Source organism: Mytilus trossulus, chromosome 2 (genome assembly GCF_036588685.1).
Source record: "Mytilus trossulus isolate FHL-02 chromosome 2, PNRI_Mtr1.1.1.hap1, whole genome shotgun sequence".
In the NCBI taxonomy this organism is placed as follows: Eukaryota; Metazoa; Mollusca; class Bivalvia; order Mytilida; family Mytilidae; genus Mytilus; species Mytilus trossulus.
This window is the reverse complement of record NC_086374.1, coordinates 28914675-28932536: the sequence shown is the minus strand read 5'-3', so window position 1 is coordinate 28932536 and position 17862 is coordinate 28914675.

Below are 17862 nucleotides of genomic sequence, written 5' to 3'. Positions count from 1 at the left end.
GTATAATATTTGTAAGTTTTACTTAAAGTCGGAACAAATATACATACTTTAACCGCGAGAAAAAAAATATAAGCTTTGGTGAGCTCTATAACCGACTATCATATAATAGCCGCAATGTATGAACGTTACACAATTAGAGATGAACGTTTGACAAATGGACATTATCTGATATACACAATTATACACGATTGACGAACGCACGATACACGGTTAAGAATGAATGATTGATGAACGCACGATACACGCACGATACACGGTTGAGAATGAATGATTGATGAGCGCACGATACACGCACGATGCACGATTAAGAATACACGATGCACGCACGTTACACGGAAAATACACGGAACGATGAATGATGAACGCACGATTGGTACACGCACGATACACGCACGATGCACGCACGCAACACGCACGATACACGATGAACGCACGGAATAATGGTCAGTTTGAATTTTTAGAATACAACACAAGAACAAGAACAACCTATAAGCATCAGTTGAATAGGATTTTTGAAACATACAGGGCACTTAACACACGATACACAATGTGCAGATCAGAGAACTTCCAAGACTCACAGTTACTGAATGCTAGTTCTCAGTAAAAAAAGAAACTAATTATAAAGTCATGTATATTTATAAATTCGTAGGATCCTATAAATACTATAGATATTTCAGATGATCTGTAATTATTCCATTTTCATGCCTTATATATCATGTACTGTATCACGACGCTAGATAAAAACTAACGAGGACATGTAACAGCCGGTCACCGAAAGCTTTATTTTTGCGAAGCCAATGTGGTCGAGTGGTCTAGCGCTGATGATACAGTGCAGGTGAGTTGGTGTCACGATATCTCAGAAGCATGAGTTCGAATCCCAACGAGGGAATAAAAAAAATGCGAAAGCAAATTTACAGATCTAATATTGTTGTGTTGATGTTGAGACGAGTTCTATATACAGAATGTACACAACCATGTATCACCATGACTGCTGTAGATCCGATAGATCAATCTGTTGAAGAGTTGTCACTGGTTCAGTCGTGCATATAAATATAATTATTTCTGTGGCTGTAAATATTTATAAAGGTACCAGTATTATAATTTAATACGCCAGACGCGCGCGTTTCGTCTACAAAAGCCTCATCAGAGACACTCAGATACAAATAGTTATAAAGCCAAACAAGTACAAAGTTGAAGAGCATTGAGTATCCAAAATTCCAAAAAGTTGTGCCAAATACAGCTAAGGTAATCTATTCAAGGGATAAGAAAATCCTTAGTTTTTCGAACTGTAACTTACATTTATTTGTAGGATCCTTTACTAGATATTTCAAACGATCTATAACCATTTCATCTTCATGCCTTATATATCATGGACTGTATAACGACACTAGATTAAAACTGATGAGGAAAGTTCACACCCATCAACCGAAAGCTTTATTTTTTGTGAAGCCGAGTCTAGTGGTCTAGCACACCGGATAGAGTGCAGGCGATTTGATGTCACGATATCTCAGAAGCATGAGTTCGAATCCTGGCGAGTAAAGAACGAAAAATTTGCAAAAGCAAATTTACAGATATAACATCGTTGGGTTGATGTTTAGACGAGTTATATATATCACGCGCAAACAAATACTGAATACACGGACTTTTAACAGTGACGGTCACTCCTCTGGTACAAAATACACCATATTTTGCAATGTAAATTGCAAGACTTCAAATGTTGTACGTGTGTATACTACTTATTATTACAGCCTCTGTTTCTATTTCTTAACCTGACTCATCTATAAAATAAATTTGTTGAATATATCAATTTAAATTGCTTACTTTTTGGAGGAATGTAAAAGTACCAAGCCACGTTCAACTTGATAAACTTAGTCAAAACTTATTTCAATATTTTAACAGCCGTTTGCTTGCGACGTTTAAATACGCAGACAACTACTCTACTCTGTCAATTTGTAATATATTTATTATTTAGAACGTTCAGTACTGTTTATTTGGTGTGTTTATTGACGTAATCGTACGTGTGCCATCATAACTGTCATTACTGTTAAAGCTTTTGAATTGCGCTAGTTCATATCGCACATTATTGATTAAATTTGAACTCTCTGTTGTAATTAGTCATATAACCTATTTCATGTTAACCCTCTTACTGGGAGAAGGACATATGTGTCCTCACCTGGCTTAGGCAGCAACCATTTGATTTTCTGGGTGGGGGAGCCTCTACCGTAGAGCCAGCGAAAGAAGTCCCCAACATGACAAAATGTAAAACTGACATGAAAACTAACGGCATAATTTATAACAATTTAATTCATGAAAAACAAATGTGTTAGACATGAACCAACGAGTGCCACTGAATTACAGGCTCCTGACGTGGGACGTGAATAAAAGAGTGTGCTTTCTTTATTTTATTGAAGTGTGATTTTCAGCAGTTTGTAAGCCTTTTAACTCAATAACCGTATGAGCTTCGTAAAATCCATTGATATTTATACCGAAAGAGATGATCCATCAAAACATAGATTGAAACATTCAGTACGGCGCCATCGCATCAGCAAAATCGTATATGAGATACGGATCGATAACGGTCTTTGATATGTTGATATTTTCTTAAAGATTGTCGTTTTCTGTGGAAAAAGATCGTTTCGAAGACAACTTTAGAATGTACATAACATTTCATGTATATCGTCATATCACAATATTTCTGACTTTGTACAGTTTCAGAGGAGTTGCGGCTAAATCAGACCATACAGCATATTTTCTTAGAAGTATAGATGTACACAGTACATGAACATGTATATTTGTACATGCTGGGTAGTTATGGGTAGTTATGTCCAGTGGCAAATGTTTCACGACTATATATTCAGTTCAAATTCATTCTGACAGTAAATTTCATCATTTTTTATAGAAGTTTCGACCTTAAGAAAGTCTTTTTCTTGTAAAGAAAAATTATCACCGTTTGGACAATTTTATCATCGATGTTTATATCAACTTAAACTCACCAATATCCGGTTGTGATTGAATTACCAAATTGAAATATTGTTTTCAGTTTCTTTTTAAGTTTTCTATGTTCAGTGGACCGTGAAATTGTGCTAAAAGTCTAATTTGGCATATATAATTAGAAAGATCCTATTTTCGCGAAGCTTGGCCGCAGTTAGGTATAAGTTGAAACAGACACAGAATACAATATAGGGACAGAATCATGTGGATAAGTGTAAATACATTTTAATTAATTAATCAATATCAGGAGCCTGTAATTTGAAAGTTGTCGACGGTAACTGTATGTTATAGGTGTTTTTTGTTAATTGCTTTATCATTGATCTCACCGTTGGTCGTTGGCTCGAATTGTTTCACACGTTGTCATGTTGGGGCTTTTTTATACTTCACAATTGCGATATTGGTTATGGTAAATGTTAGGGGTCATAATGTGAACTAAAATAATTATTGCTTATTGTCGTTTGTAAGATTGCTGTCTTATCAAATTTACCATTTTATAATTTATATACAAATATGTGTTACTGGAAACTATTAACTTTCCTTCACTCATAGTGAAGTTGATGAAACGTATTATACTTGGATCATTAGACTAGAGAACTATTATATCATGTTTAAACTAGTGTCTGCTGTATGCTTTATTCTAAATAACCCTAAATTTGAGAGCGTTAGGTTTGATACTTAGCACTTTGATCTGAGCGTCACTAATGAGTCTTACGTAGGAGAAACTCGAGTCTGGTACCTTTGATAACTGTTTAAACCACATGGGTCGATGCACTGCTGGTGGACGTTTCGTATCCGAAAGTATCACCAGCCCAGTAGTCAGCACTTCGGTGTTGACATGAATATCCATTATATGGTCATTTTAATAAAAAAATCTTGTTACAAAACTTTGGATTTTTCAAACAACTACGGATTGTCTTATCCCAGGAAAAGATAACCTTAGCCGTATTTTGCACCTTTTGAAATTTTCGGTCCTCAATGCTCTTCAACTTTGTACTTTATAACTATTTTGATTAGAGCGTTAGCTGATGAGTCCTGTGTAGACGAAACGCGCGTCTGATTTATTATTATAATCATAGTAACGTTGATTACTATTTAAACCACTGGGTCGATGCCACTGCTGGTGGACGTTTCGTACTAGCCTATATAGCACACATTTTTGGAATACTTGTTTTTCAATGCTCTTCAACTTTGTACTTGTTTGCCTTTAAAACTTTTTTTATCTGAGCGTCTATGATGTGTCTTATGTAGACATAACGTGCGCCTGGCGTATTACATTATAATCCTGTTACCTTTGAGAACTATATAGTCATGTTTCTATTGTTGAAGATATCCTTGTATTTTCAGAGAGAGAAAGATACCAGAGGGACATTAAAACCAATTAATCATCAAAATGAAGACAACCAGATATATAAAAGAGGGACGAAAGATACCAAAGGGACAGTCAAACTCATCAATCTAAAACAAAATGACAACGCCATGGCTAAAAATGAAAAAGACAAATAGAAAAACAATAGTACACATGACACAACATAGAAAACTAAAGATTAAACAACACGAACCCCACCAAAAACTAGGGGTGATCTCAGGTGCTCATGTATCAAAGGGAAGGGAATTGAAGTTACCATATCAGGAACATATCCGATATCATTTGTGAAACGGATATTCCATAACGGTCAGCCAACTCGTGATGGCGTCCGTTAAATTTACGAAGGAATGATTTCAACTTCACCATTTGGAACTCTAGGTTTAATAGCTTCCTAACACATATTTGTATATACATGTGTACTCTAGGTTTAATAGCTTCCTTGTGAGAAGAAACCCTCTATCAAGAAAATCGTGATAGGAAATGCAAGCACGGGAATATCGTATCAATTGGGAGATATCTACCCCGTATGCAGGTGCTTCTGGAATGTTGCTACTTAGAAATGGAAAGTTCACAATTGAAAAGCTGAAATCATCTCTTTTGTCGTAAAGTTTTGTTTTCAACCGACCCTCATTGTCAATTTCTAGATGTAAGTCAAGATATGAAGCCGACTGAACTGTATATGTAGTATCCTTTATCTCTAGTTCGATGGGATATATGCGTTCCACAAAGTCACCAAATTTTGAACTGTTTAGTGAAAGAACATCATCTATATAGCGGAAAGTAGAGTTAAAGGATATTGCTAACTTCTTATCTTTCTTCCTAAGAAGTCAGCCTCATAATAATAAAGAAACAAGTCGGCAAGTAGAGGGGCACAGTTTGTTCCCATTGGAATGCCGACAGTCTGTTGAAAAACACGTCCTCCGAGAACATAACAAATATGTTGTCAATCAAGCATCTTGATAATATCGGTTTCAGAGAATTTTTTGTTTGAATCAGAGTGATTCTTTACAAAGTAGGATTTATCCCTCCCTAAGACAAGATACTTGTATCTACGTTGGCCATTTTTTTTATGAAGCAAAGTAATACCAACTCGTTGAATTTGTCTTTTAGTTTGGAATGTGGAATACTTGTGATAAGAGTTGAAAAGTCAAATGTTTTAATACTGTTACAAGATGAAAGAGAGTTAGATTGTATGTACTCTAAAAGATCTTGGAATTTTTAAGTATCCACATCTGATTCACGCCACCTCTAGAATAGGCAGATTCACAATAACTTTGAAGCCCGTCTTTGATTGCTGATAAAATAGATGTTAACAATAGTACACAAAACACAACATAGTAAAATAAAGACTAAGCAACACGAACTCAATCAAACCTAGGGATGATAACAGGGGTTAATGATGTGTAAGCAGACCCTGCTCAACATGTGGCACTCGTCGTGTTGCTCATGTTATCACAAACCCGATATTTAAGTTAAGTCGTATTTGGTAGATCATATTCGTGAAAGGGAATAGGATTGTAGTTTATACGACATAAGGAACATATCTGCTATCATCTGTTGAATGGCTTTCCCTTAAAGGTCAAACAACCGTGATGGTGTTCGTAAAATTTACGCAGGGATGATTTTAGTTGCACCATTTGGAATACTTGGTATATAACTTCCTTGTGAGCAGCAAAATCTATTAAGGAAATCATGATAGGAAATGCAAGCCTTAGACTATCTTATCGATTGGGAGATTTATTCTTCATATGCAGGCATTGTTGCTATGTTGAAATGCAAATTTCATAACTGAAAGTTGAAATCATCTAATCTGTCGTCAACTTCTGTTTTCAAATTCTAGATGTAAGTCAAGATATGAAGCAGACTTAACTGTATCTCATGTAATCTATAATAAGCGAGATGATGTGATATTCCAGGTTTGGTACATACATCTTATTCAAGAAATGGTGGATTAAGACTGTTGTTATAGCTAGCTTAACCTCTCATTTACGTCAATGTGTGAACAAACAATTTAAAACAAGATAAAACAAGAGGCTCTCAAGAGCCTGAATCGCTCACCTGAATTTTTTTGGTAAAATCTCTCATCAATTATTATTTTGGCTTTTCAATTTATTTAAATTTTCTTTGAATCGTCCTATTTTCTTCAAAAGCAAAAAAAAAATTCATTTTCTCCTATGTTCTATTTTAGCCATAGGAGCTATGTTTCCTCGACATACAAGGAAATGAAATATAAAATTTATACTAGATACTCTGAAACTCATTTAGCCTAAGTTTGGCTGAAATTGATACAGCAGTTTCAAAGGAATTTTTTTTTAAAAGTAAGTCAACATGATTAACAAATTGTGAAAAAAGTCTTTAAAGGGCAATTACTCCTTAAGGGGTTAATTGACAATTTTGGTCAGTTTGACTTATTTGTAGATCTTACTTTGCTTAACATTTTTGCTATAAACAGTTTATCTGTATCTATAATAATATTCAAGATAATAACCAAAAACTGCAAAAATTCTTTAAAATCATCAGGGGCATTATACCTGAAAAACCAGTTACCCAATTCGGCTGAAAATTTCAGGACAGGTAGACCTTGACCTAATAAATACTTTAACTTCTTGTCTTATTTGCTCTAAATGCTTGAGTTTTTTGAGATATAAGCCAAACACTGCATTTTACCCTGTGTTCTATTTTTAGCCATGACAGCCATGTTTTTTGACGAAATAAAAAGTAAAGCACAAACTTTATTTTATACACCCTACTGATCATTCAGTTGACGTTTGGTTGAATTTGGTTGAGTAGTTTTAGAGGAGAAGATTTTTTAAAGTTAGCAAATATAATGAACAAATAGTGAAAAATTGTCATTAAAGGACAATAACCCCTTAAGGGGTCAATTGACAATTTTGGTCATATTAACTTATTTGTAGATCTGACTTTGTTGATCATTTTTGCTGTTTACAGTTTATCTTTATCTACAATAATATTCAAGATAATGACCAAAAACTGCAAAATTTCCTTAAAATTATCAATTAAGTGGCAGCAACCCAACAATGGGTTGTTTGATTCATCTGAAAATTGCAGGGCTGATAGATATTACCCTAAAAAGCATTTTTACCCCATGTCAGATTTGCTCTAAATGCTTTCGTTTTTGAGATATAAAAACTGCATTTGACCCCTATGTTCTATTTTAAGTAACGGCGGCCATGTTTTTTTGACGGAATAAAAATCGAAGCACAAACTTTGTGCAGGATAATCTAAGGAACAATCTTGCTAAGTTTCATCCAAATCCATTCAGTAGTTTCAGAGGAGAAGATTTTTTAAAGTTAGCAAATATGATACATCTTCTGACATCAGACTCGGACTTCTCTTGAACTGAATTTTAATGTGCGTATTGTTATGCGTTTACTTTTCTACATTGGTTAGAGGTATAGCGGGAGGGTTGAGATCCCACAAACATGTGTAACCCCGCCGCATTTTTGCGCCTGTCCCAAATCAGGAGCCTCTGGCCTTTGTTAGTCTTGTATTATTTTAATTTTAGTTTCTTGTGTACAATTTGGAAATTAGAATGGCGTTCATTATCACTGAACTAGTATATATTTGTTTAGGGGCCAGCTGAAGGACGCCTCCGGGTGCGGGAATTTCTCGCTACATTGAAGACCTGTTGGTGACCTTCTGCTGTTGTTTTTTTATTTGGTCGGGTTGTTGTCTCTTTGACACATTCCCCATTTCCATTCTCAATTTTATGATGAACAAATTGTGAAAAATTGTCATTAAAGGACAATAACCCCTTAAGGGGTCAATTGACAATTTTGGTCATATCAACGTATTTGTAGATCTTACTTTGCTGATCATTTTTGCTGTTTACAGTTTATCTTTATCTATAATAATATTCAAGATAATGACCAAAAACTGCAAAATTTCCTTAAAATTACCAATTTAGTGGCAGCAACCTAACAATGGTTTGTTTGATTCATCTGAAAATTTCAGGGCTGATAGATCTTGACCTAATAAACATTTTTACTTATGTCAGATTTGCTCTAAATGCTTTCGTTTTTAAGATATAAGCCAAAAACTGCATTTGACCCCTATGTTCTATTTAAAGTAACGGCGGCCATGTTTTTGACGGATCAAAAAACAAAGCACACACTTTGTGCAGGATAATCTAAGGAACAATCATGCTAAGTATCATTCAAATCCATTCAGTAGTTTCAGAGGAGAAGATGTTTGAAAAATTGTTAACGACGACGACGACGGACGCCAAGTGATGAGAAAAGCTCACATGGCATTTTAGGCCAGGTGAGCTTATTATGAAAAAAAGGGGTACGGTAGTCAGTCAATCACTATTATAATAAACCCCACAAATGTGTCTACAGTGAAAAGCAAGCAGGCATACGGACAAATGGAAGACGAGAATACAAAAAAATACCACAGCAAACCAACACATTAGCATAAGAACCGAGCCACGCCAAAATGTATATAACTAAAATATATTACACAGTCAGTAACTATTCTAACCCAAAGAATATCATGTATTATTTGTGAAGTTAATTCAGAAAATTCATCAACAAGGTATTGGTATCTTCCTATAAACATTGAAATAATAAAACCAGACGTTCTGTGAAATAACTCTTGTTCGTCAACTTTCTGCTAACACTATGACGTGTACATATTAAATACGTTACGCTTCTTCATGTTAATACTTACAAATCTCTGTATCAGGAATAGGCTTTGTTCCTAAAAACATCACAAACAGAGTTTTTTGTAAAGAAGAACAACTATAATGCACACTAAATAAGGTTTACGGTTGCCTCACTGATTGATTGACTTATATGATCTGTCAGTAACCAACACTTTTTCGCGGTCTTAAATCTATATATACAAGATATCACGGGTGTCATTCGGTTTATTCAGAGAAATGATCGCGAAAGAATATCTGACGGTGGTCAAGTATTGTGAGACGATCGTTAAAATTCTGGTACCGGATCTTGAATGTAATTTTTATAAATGGTATTTTTTGTTGAAAATACCGCAGGAGTAAAGACGTCGCGTTTTGCCGTTCTGTATCTAAGGTTGACGTCAGTGTGCGGCGTAGCATTAGCAGCTCTGATATATATGACGTAAACGTTAAACTGTATGGTTGTATTGTTTCTGTATACGATAGTAAAGTTAGCTCCTACATTTATGGTGCCGTGACCAAAAGGGAAAAGGGATACATAGCTGAAAGCCATTAGGTCCGGAAATAAAGGAGCAATTATAAGGCTTTTAAAGAATTTTGAAGACATAGGAGACAGTTCTGAAATATACTTGGAGGAAGTCAAATTTATTTTAAATTCCGTGCTACAGGAATAGGATATTCTTACAGATATAAGTGATAAAATTGTTGACGCAAGCTCGGACGAAGATGGGTAGATAAGATTCAGCAAACAGATGAGTACATATTCGATTTAGATTCCAAAATCCGTCAAATTAGAAAACTAATAAATCCCTCAAAGTCGAAAAGTCATGATTTACCCGTCGATACTACCGTTTTTCAAGCTAGTAACGTCCCAGAGGGTATCACCAACCCAGTAGTAATGAGTGTGAATCGAAACGAAAGTGTCGACAATGCAGCCAGAGACATCATTCCAGCTTATGTAGTGAAATTAACAATGTTACATGTAGCATTCATTACAAGCAATTCAAATAAACAGATGCAATCAACACCCGCCAATCTTATAAATGACACTGAAAACCAGGAAGATACTTGAAGTTTTGCATTCCTCGACATAGATGAGTACACATGTGCTATTGAAAACGGCGGTAGATCCTGTATTGGCAGGTTATATATCTATGGAAACGAACGTTTCATTTGATGAGGGTGCACACAGATCTTTTTTAACACTTAATCTAGCGAAGAAAATTAATTTCAAAACTGAAGGAGTTGAAGCTGTGCATCTATTGGCATTTGGAAAGGACAACATAAGCACGAGAGAACTACGCACAACCACTGTATTAATCGAAACTGAAAATAGTCGTAAAACTCAGAATAAGGTCCTTATTGTTTCTACTATAGAAGTTCCAATACATAATCATATGCGGTACGTTTACCCAAATATGGATTATCTAAAAAGATAAAGACTCGCTCATTCAGTTAGCAAAGACAATTATTTTAATATATCATTACTTATTGGTGGCGACTACTATTGGAATTTTATCGATGACAAACTAAGACGAGGAAATGGACCGATCGCGATGAAGTCAAAGCTTGGATACTTACTTTCAGGACCCTTACAGCCAGGAAGGGTACTTTCGTCTACGACATCAAGCGTTTTGAACGTATTGTTTTCGAATAAATCAGAGAAATTTGGCTTAGAAGAAATTATTAAGGAACAGACACTTTGCGGATTTCTACAGGAGAATCTTTAAATATGAATTATTTTCACAAGAAAATACAAATTAGATATTTCATTTTCAAACTACAAAAATAAAAAAAAAATCTACTTTGTGTAAAACAGCATATTGTCAGGGTATACAATAAAATTCTAAATATCCTACATAAGGATCCTCTAAATTTCCTAACTACATATTTTGTGTACACATACATAACTTACCTTTTGTTACAATAACATGACTAAATATATTACTGTATGAACTTGATATTGAAATAAAGTGAATCCAAAGTGTAATTAAGCTTCTGAGATCATTAATAGTAAAGGTTTATCATGGTGGGCGGCGTTTTGGCCATATCAGTAGCAACTGTCTTACAACAAGGTCGATATAATGATATAACATCTCCCGCTAGATCTGATTTTTGATGGAAAGGGTGTGCATTTTATTTGTATATTAAGAATAGTTGGAATGGAATGCTTTAATTCTTACTGGTCAAACCCTAATTGATTTATGATTGAAACTCAATCCTGAAAAAATCTCCATAGTACATGTGTGAATTATATTAAAATTAATAATATTTCAAAAAGGGGGTATAGATTTCACATATTTCCCCAAAATTTGGCCAAAACAGAATTTCAATCTGCTGGAGGCTACCTTTTCCGAAACTGTTTTATCATTGACGAATTCAAATAAAACTCATTTGTCTTTCGTCTCAATTTTGTTTTCACAGAATTTCGTCGAAATGCGTATGAAAAAAGTTTGTAAACATTCGACAGTACGGTGACACATAGCTGTTAATTTCTGTGTCTTTTGGCCTAATGTGGAGAGTTGTGTCATTTGAAATTATACCATATCTTCTAATTTTTATACTAAATAAAATTCTAGACATACGGAAAATACGGACAGTCAAACAAAAATAGCAGGTAAAATATAATATCGATGTTTTCTTAAAACTAACTTTGAAAGCTAAATTAGTCAACGGCTGCACAATTACTTTCATATTTGAAAAATTCTTTGAGGGCAAAATGCATGATCTACTTTCCTACCGCAACACCTGAGCTCATCCCAGGTTTTATTGGGTTTCGTGTAGCTAAGTTTTTAGTTTTCTATGTTGTGTTATGTAGACTGCTGTTTGTCTTCTCGTCGGCTTTCGTTTTTCGCTATGGATGTGTCGGTTTGTTTTCGACCTTAGAGTTTGATTGTTCCTTTAGTATCTTTTGTCTCTCTTTTAAAAGCGTACACCTCCGGCCGAGCAGGGATCGAAGAGTAGTCGAATGTGGTCGCGTAGAGATCGGGTATTGGTCGAGTTGGTATATGATGAACAAACTATTGACGTCGCAGTGATTATGAAGCGATCGGGCATTGGTCGAGTTAATCTGGACCACATATCGTACAGGTTGTCGTTGATCGGGAAATGATCAGAAATAAGTCGGGTTAAGATCGAAATGATCGAGTACTGATCGGTAAACTACTTGTATTCCGACCACACTCAATCTCTACACAATCCTTTTCCGATCAATTCGACCACTTCTCGACAAATTGTGAATCTCTTTCTGAGTGACGGGCCTCTCGATCCTTACTTGATTGTTGTTTACATGCCACAAACTCTCGGGTAGAAAGACAGATCGATGACGACCTAGGTAAACCATCCCGAACATTCTTGTCGATTGATTCAGACCAGTCTGCCAATCGCTCAATTTGTCTTGATCGAGTTGGTCTGATCGACAGTGTGAACCTACATTAGTAGTATCTAGTAGTGCTATTGACCCAGTAGTTCAGACATACAAACAAGAAAATAAGGTTAACGTCTTGTCTATTTAATCCTATTCAAAATCGAGATTTTAGGTATAATTTTTGATACGCTGATCACTAATAATGTTTACATAATACATGAAAATTATCTTAACATAAACTTATACTTATATTTAAAAAAACAGCTGGTTATCTTTCAAATGATACGCTGTAAAATTACGATTTAACAGTTATTTTCACGAAAGACGTCATTACATGAATTTTAGTTTATAAATTATATGCAGGTTTAGTGTCAAAATTAAAAGTACAAGTATAAGACAAAACAAGCGTGCTGAGAATTTTACCTTCGAGCTAAAATGTCTATTATAATCTTGGTAGATAGGTTTTGTTCACCGTTTCCTTCACATGAGAATTTCATATTTTACAATAATTTCATCAAGGATATAATTATTGGTGTGTATGCACTATAGAAAGTGCCAAATCATTTTCGTAATGTTTTCATTAAAAATTCATAACCGACATTCAAAAGTTCATTCCCAGTTATGCATGCTATATCGAAGTCTTAACATAATGTAGTTCGATTTACATGTGTATGCACATGATAACTTCAAAAGATATATGGAAAACAGAAAAAAAAGGAGCAATTTTAAAGGACCTTTTTCCCTAAATCTAACAGATAGAGAGCAATCGTCTTATATGCTAATGCAACAAAAACAAACACTAAGCCAGAGACCACATAACGTACAGTTTAAGAACTGAAGATCACCGTAGGAACTTCAAAAATTAGTAAAACTCGTACCACATACTAGTAATAGACTTTTAAAGGCCCGAAAATGAAGCAGGTAGATCATTTCAAGTTAAAAAAACAACAACACAAGCTGCCTACAAGACTATTAACGGAAAATAAATAGGATTTACAGAAATACACGACAACCACGTAATAACAGACTGTTATATAATTTGGAATAGGCGCATACAGAATGATACTGTGTTATATATATTTGCTTGCGCCAAGCCCCAACCCGAACTTTTGTCAGTAATGTAACAGTAGAACATAAGAACAAACAATACGCATCAGTTGCATATGATCTAACATACAAGGCACTATAAAATTAGAAAAGACACAATGTACAGACCAAAGAGTACTCGCATTTACTGAGAGCTAGTTCACAGCCAATACACACTAATAATAAAGTCATATATGACCCTGATATAATACTAAAAACGAGATTACTGCAACATTACTATGGTGCAAAGACAATAGTGGTATTTACATTTAGATAGAATATGTTTTACTCCTTGAAAGTTCTGTGTTAACATAAGTTATCATTTGGTCGTTTTATTAATTAGCTCTTTTCGAAACTGTGAACTATTTGAAATACTGAGGATTTGTAACCAAGGAAAATATTAATTTAACAATAGTTTGCAACTCATTTAAGTTTTTTCGTCTTTAATGCTCAACTTCCTACTTTATTTTTTCTTAAATCTTTTTGATTGGACTATAACCCTTTCGCGTCTGACGTACAGCAATTCTGGTAACTATGTAAAATTTGTTTAGATCCATATATTCGGGATAACGTTTCGATAAAGGCAACAGTAGTATACCGCTGTTCAAAACTCATAAATCGATAGGAAAAAAAACAAATCCGGGTTACAAACTAAAACTGAGGAAAACGCATTCAATATTTCAAGAGGAGAACAACGACACAACATTAAATGAAAAACACACAGAAACGAACTAAACATTAGACAAAAGTCGATGAGAAAAACTGATATAACATCAAACTTAAATACATGAATTTAGTATAGAAAAGTACGTGATACCGTCTTATAGTAATGTGAACTCACACTCAAATATAAGAAGAAACAAACGACACAACAGAAACTCAACGTTAAACTGTAAATCACACAGAAACGAACTATAATATGACAATGGCCATATTCCTTACTTGGTACAGGACATTGTTTAAAAACAAAATGATGGGTTGAACCTGGTTTGTTTGGCATGCCAAACCTCCTGCTTTAATGGCAATGTTTAATATACAATTAAAATGACAACATAACATTACAGGACTATAATACAAATAGATACGAGAGAAAAAGTGGACAAAGAAACACACGAATGATAGCTAACAATCGGCACCAGTTTTAAAATTAAATACCCCAGAAGTGCGTTTTGTTAACACAAGATCTAGACTAACTAGTGATACCCAGATACAAAAGTTTGAAAGCGCCAAAACAAGTACAAAGTTGAACAGCACTGAGGACCTAAAGTTCAAAAGTGTGTTTAAGACATACAATGGATATACAATACAACAATCAAGATACCGAGAGATAATACTGCTATGTAATAAACAATACACAAAATAGATACAGAATACGATCCAGGGACAGAATTACTTGGATAAGTTTTAAAATTATAATATCAGGAGCCTGTGATTTAGAAATTGTTTTTGGTAAATGTATGTTATAATGTTTTTGTTTCAATGTTTTATCATTAATCTTGCCGTTGGTGGTTTGTTTGAATTGTTTCAAATATTGCGATGTCGGGGCCTTTTATACCTTACAATAACGGTATGGGTTAGGGTAAATGTTAAAGTCATAAAGTGACCTTTGATTGCTTAGGTCGTTCGTTATATTATTCTCTTATGCAAATCGCAAATGTACTGTTTTATAATTTATGTTCCAAAATGTAATACTGGAAACTAATCACGTTTCTTATTTCATAGTGAAGTTGACGAAACTTTTTATTATTGAAGCATTACAGAACTATTCTTACATGATTGAAAATAGTGTCTGAATTTGAGAGCTTTACGTATTGCAAAGTCAAGTATGTTTTGTCAAAGATATCCTTGTCTCTTTTTTAAAGTAGAAAGACGGTTGTCAGAATCTTCCTTTCATTACTTCAATATCTTAAAAAAAAAACTTTAACTCTTTATAGGACATCATTAATCAACAGTTTTGAGAAAGACTTATAAGCACTGAAAAATGAACAAAAAATACCAGTTGAACAATTCAACTCATAAATCATAAAAAAAAGGACAAACAGCTATATAATAATACACAAAACACAACTAAAAATAAAACCTAAGCAACACGAATTCCTTAAAAAAATATGGGTGATATCAGGGGCTCCGAAATTGTTTGCAGATCCTGATCCATTTGTGGCACGCGTCGTGTTGCTCAAATAATAACAAACCTGATACTAAGTCGTATTTAGTAGGTCATATTCGTGAAAAGTGAATACGACATAAGGAACATATTTGCTGAATGGCTATTCCATAACGGCCAAACAACCGCGATGGCGTCATTACACATTACATTTTACTTAGGGAGGATTACAGTTGCACCATTATAAATACTTGGTTTATTAGCGTCATTGTGAGCAGCAATCCTCTATCACGAAGATCATGATAGGAAATACAAACCCCGGTAATACCGTTGCAATTCAGAGATATATAATCCTTATGCAGCGCTGCTGGAGTGTAGGTACATATAAATGGAAAGTTTAAAAGAGGGACGAAAGACACCAAAGGGACAGTCAAACTCGTAAATCTAAAACAAACTGACAACGTGACAACGCCATGGCTAAAAATGAAAAAGACAAACAGAAAAACAATAGTACAAATGACACAACATGGAAAACTAAAGAATAAACAACACGAACCCCACCAAAAACTAGGTCGTTAACTTTGGAACCTGCAATAATTTCTTTTGTCATTATGTTTTGATTTTAACTGACCCTCATGGTCACCAAATTTTGAATTATTTAGTGAAAGAACATCTTTTCTAAAGGTGAAAGTAAAGTTGTGGAAAACCGTTATCTCAAGTTCCTTTATAATGTCTGCCTCATAAGAAAAAGGAAAACATCGGAAAAAAGATGGACATAGTCGGTTTCCGTGAAAATGCGGATAATTTGTTGAAAAGCACTTTCTCTAAACGTAACAAATATTTTATCAATCAAGTAATCAAGCATCTTGATGATATCAGTTTTAACTTCAATAATATTTGTTTAATTACAAAGTAGGATTTACCCCTCCTTAATACAAGATATCTATATCGACGTTGACCATTCTTTTGATTAGACAAAACAAGACCATATCTTTTAAGTTGTCTCTAAGTCTGTATTCCGGAATACTTGTGTACAGTGTATAAAACCAAAGGTTTTAATACTATTTCAAAACAAGGCAAAGGTATGAACACATGTGATTAATAAATATCGAAATCATTCCTTCTCGTGTTCATCCTCTCCATTCTCTATCCCCAACAAAAGATATTTACAAATCTGAAACAGATTCTTTTTATAATATCATCAAAATAAATATCTAACGATATTCGTAATGGATGAAACAATATTTGAAATAGCACATCTATCACTTGTGTTATCAATGCAATCAAAATGTAATGAATTTGTTTTCTAATCTAGTCCACGAATTAATGTTGTCCTGTTATTTTCCCATGTGAAAGTTATATCCAGAAAAGCTGTTCCGAAGCACGAAATTTTCAAAGCATTTACTTTGTTTACGTATGTATACGTATTATGATCTGATACCAGTGAACCGCCACGTATCTAAATTTTAGAATAACTTGACTTAAAAAAATCTGACAAACTGAAATATCGTCTGGGCGGATTAAGACCTGGTGTTACTGTATGTATAAGTTTTAAATGTAAAATGAGTCTCTATTCTTAAACTATTAAAATATGAATTAAAAAAAAATATTCATGGAATATTAATGTGGGTAATCTCGATAGTCACACAGTTTAAGTAATAGTAATATAGATGGTTTTAACATATGTATCAAATTGATTCGATTGACGATTTGGTTGATTATCATATATCATCAAATGTATATATACTTAGCATACAAATTGCGTAATTGAAAAAAATATCTTTGACTTTCGAAATAATTAAGCGCATGAAATATACATAAATAAATTAACTAGTATTATATGATTGATAATATCAGACCTTAGCTTAGAATACAATGAAACTCGAAAGTGTTCCCAACAGTACATGTATGTGTTAACCTTAGTTGCCACAAATCAAAGACATAGAAATGTTTCCCTGTATATTTTAAAATAATAGTGTAATTGTTCAAAAAGTGTAAGGAATGGCCATTCGAATTTTCTGGACAATGATGGTATGGGTCGGATAATTATCTTTCAATATAAAGTTGATCATATATGTATTTTAGAAAGATATGATTCAGCCATTTAAAACATTTAATATTTTTTTCCAAATATATACCAGGATATTGGATTTTTTTTGGGTGTGTGGATTAAAAACGCGAACTTGTTAACAGTGACAAAAAATTAAAAAAAAAAGTAAATAAAAAAGAATTGCACCTTTTTTTTTTAAATAAAGGCAACAGCAGAATATCGCTGTTCGAAATTC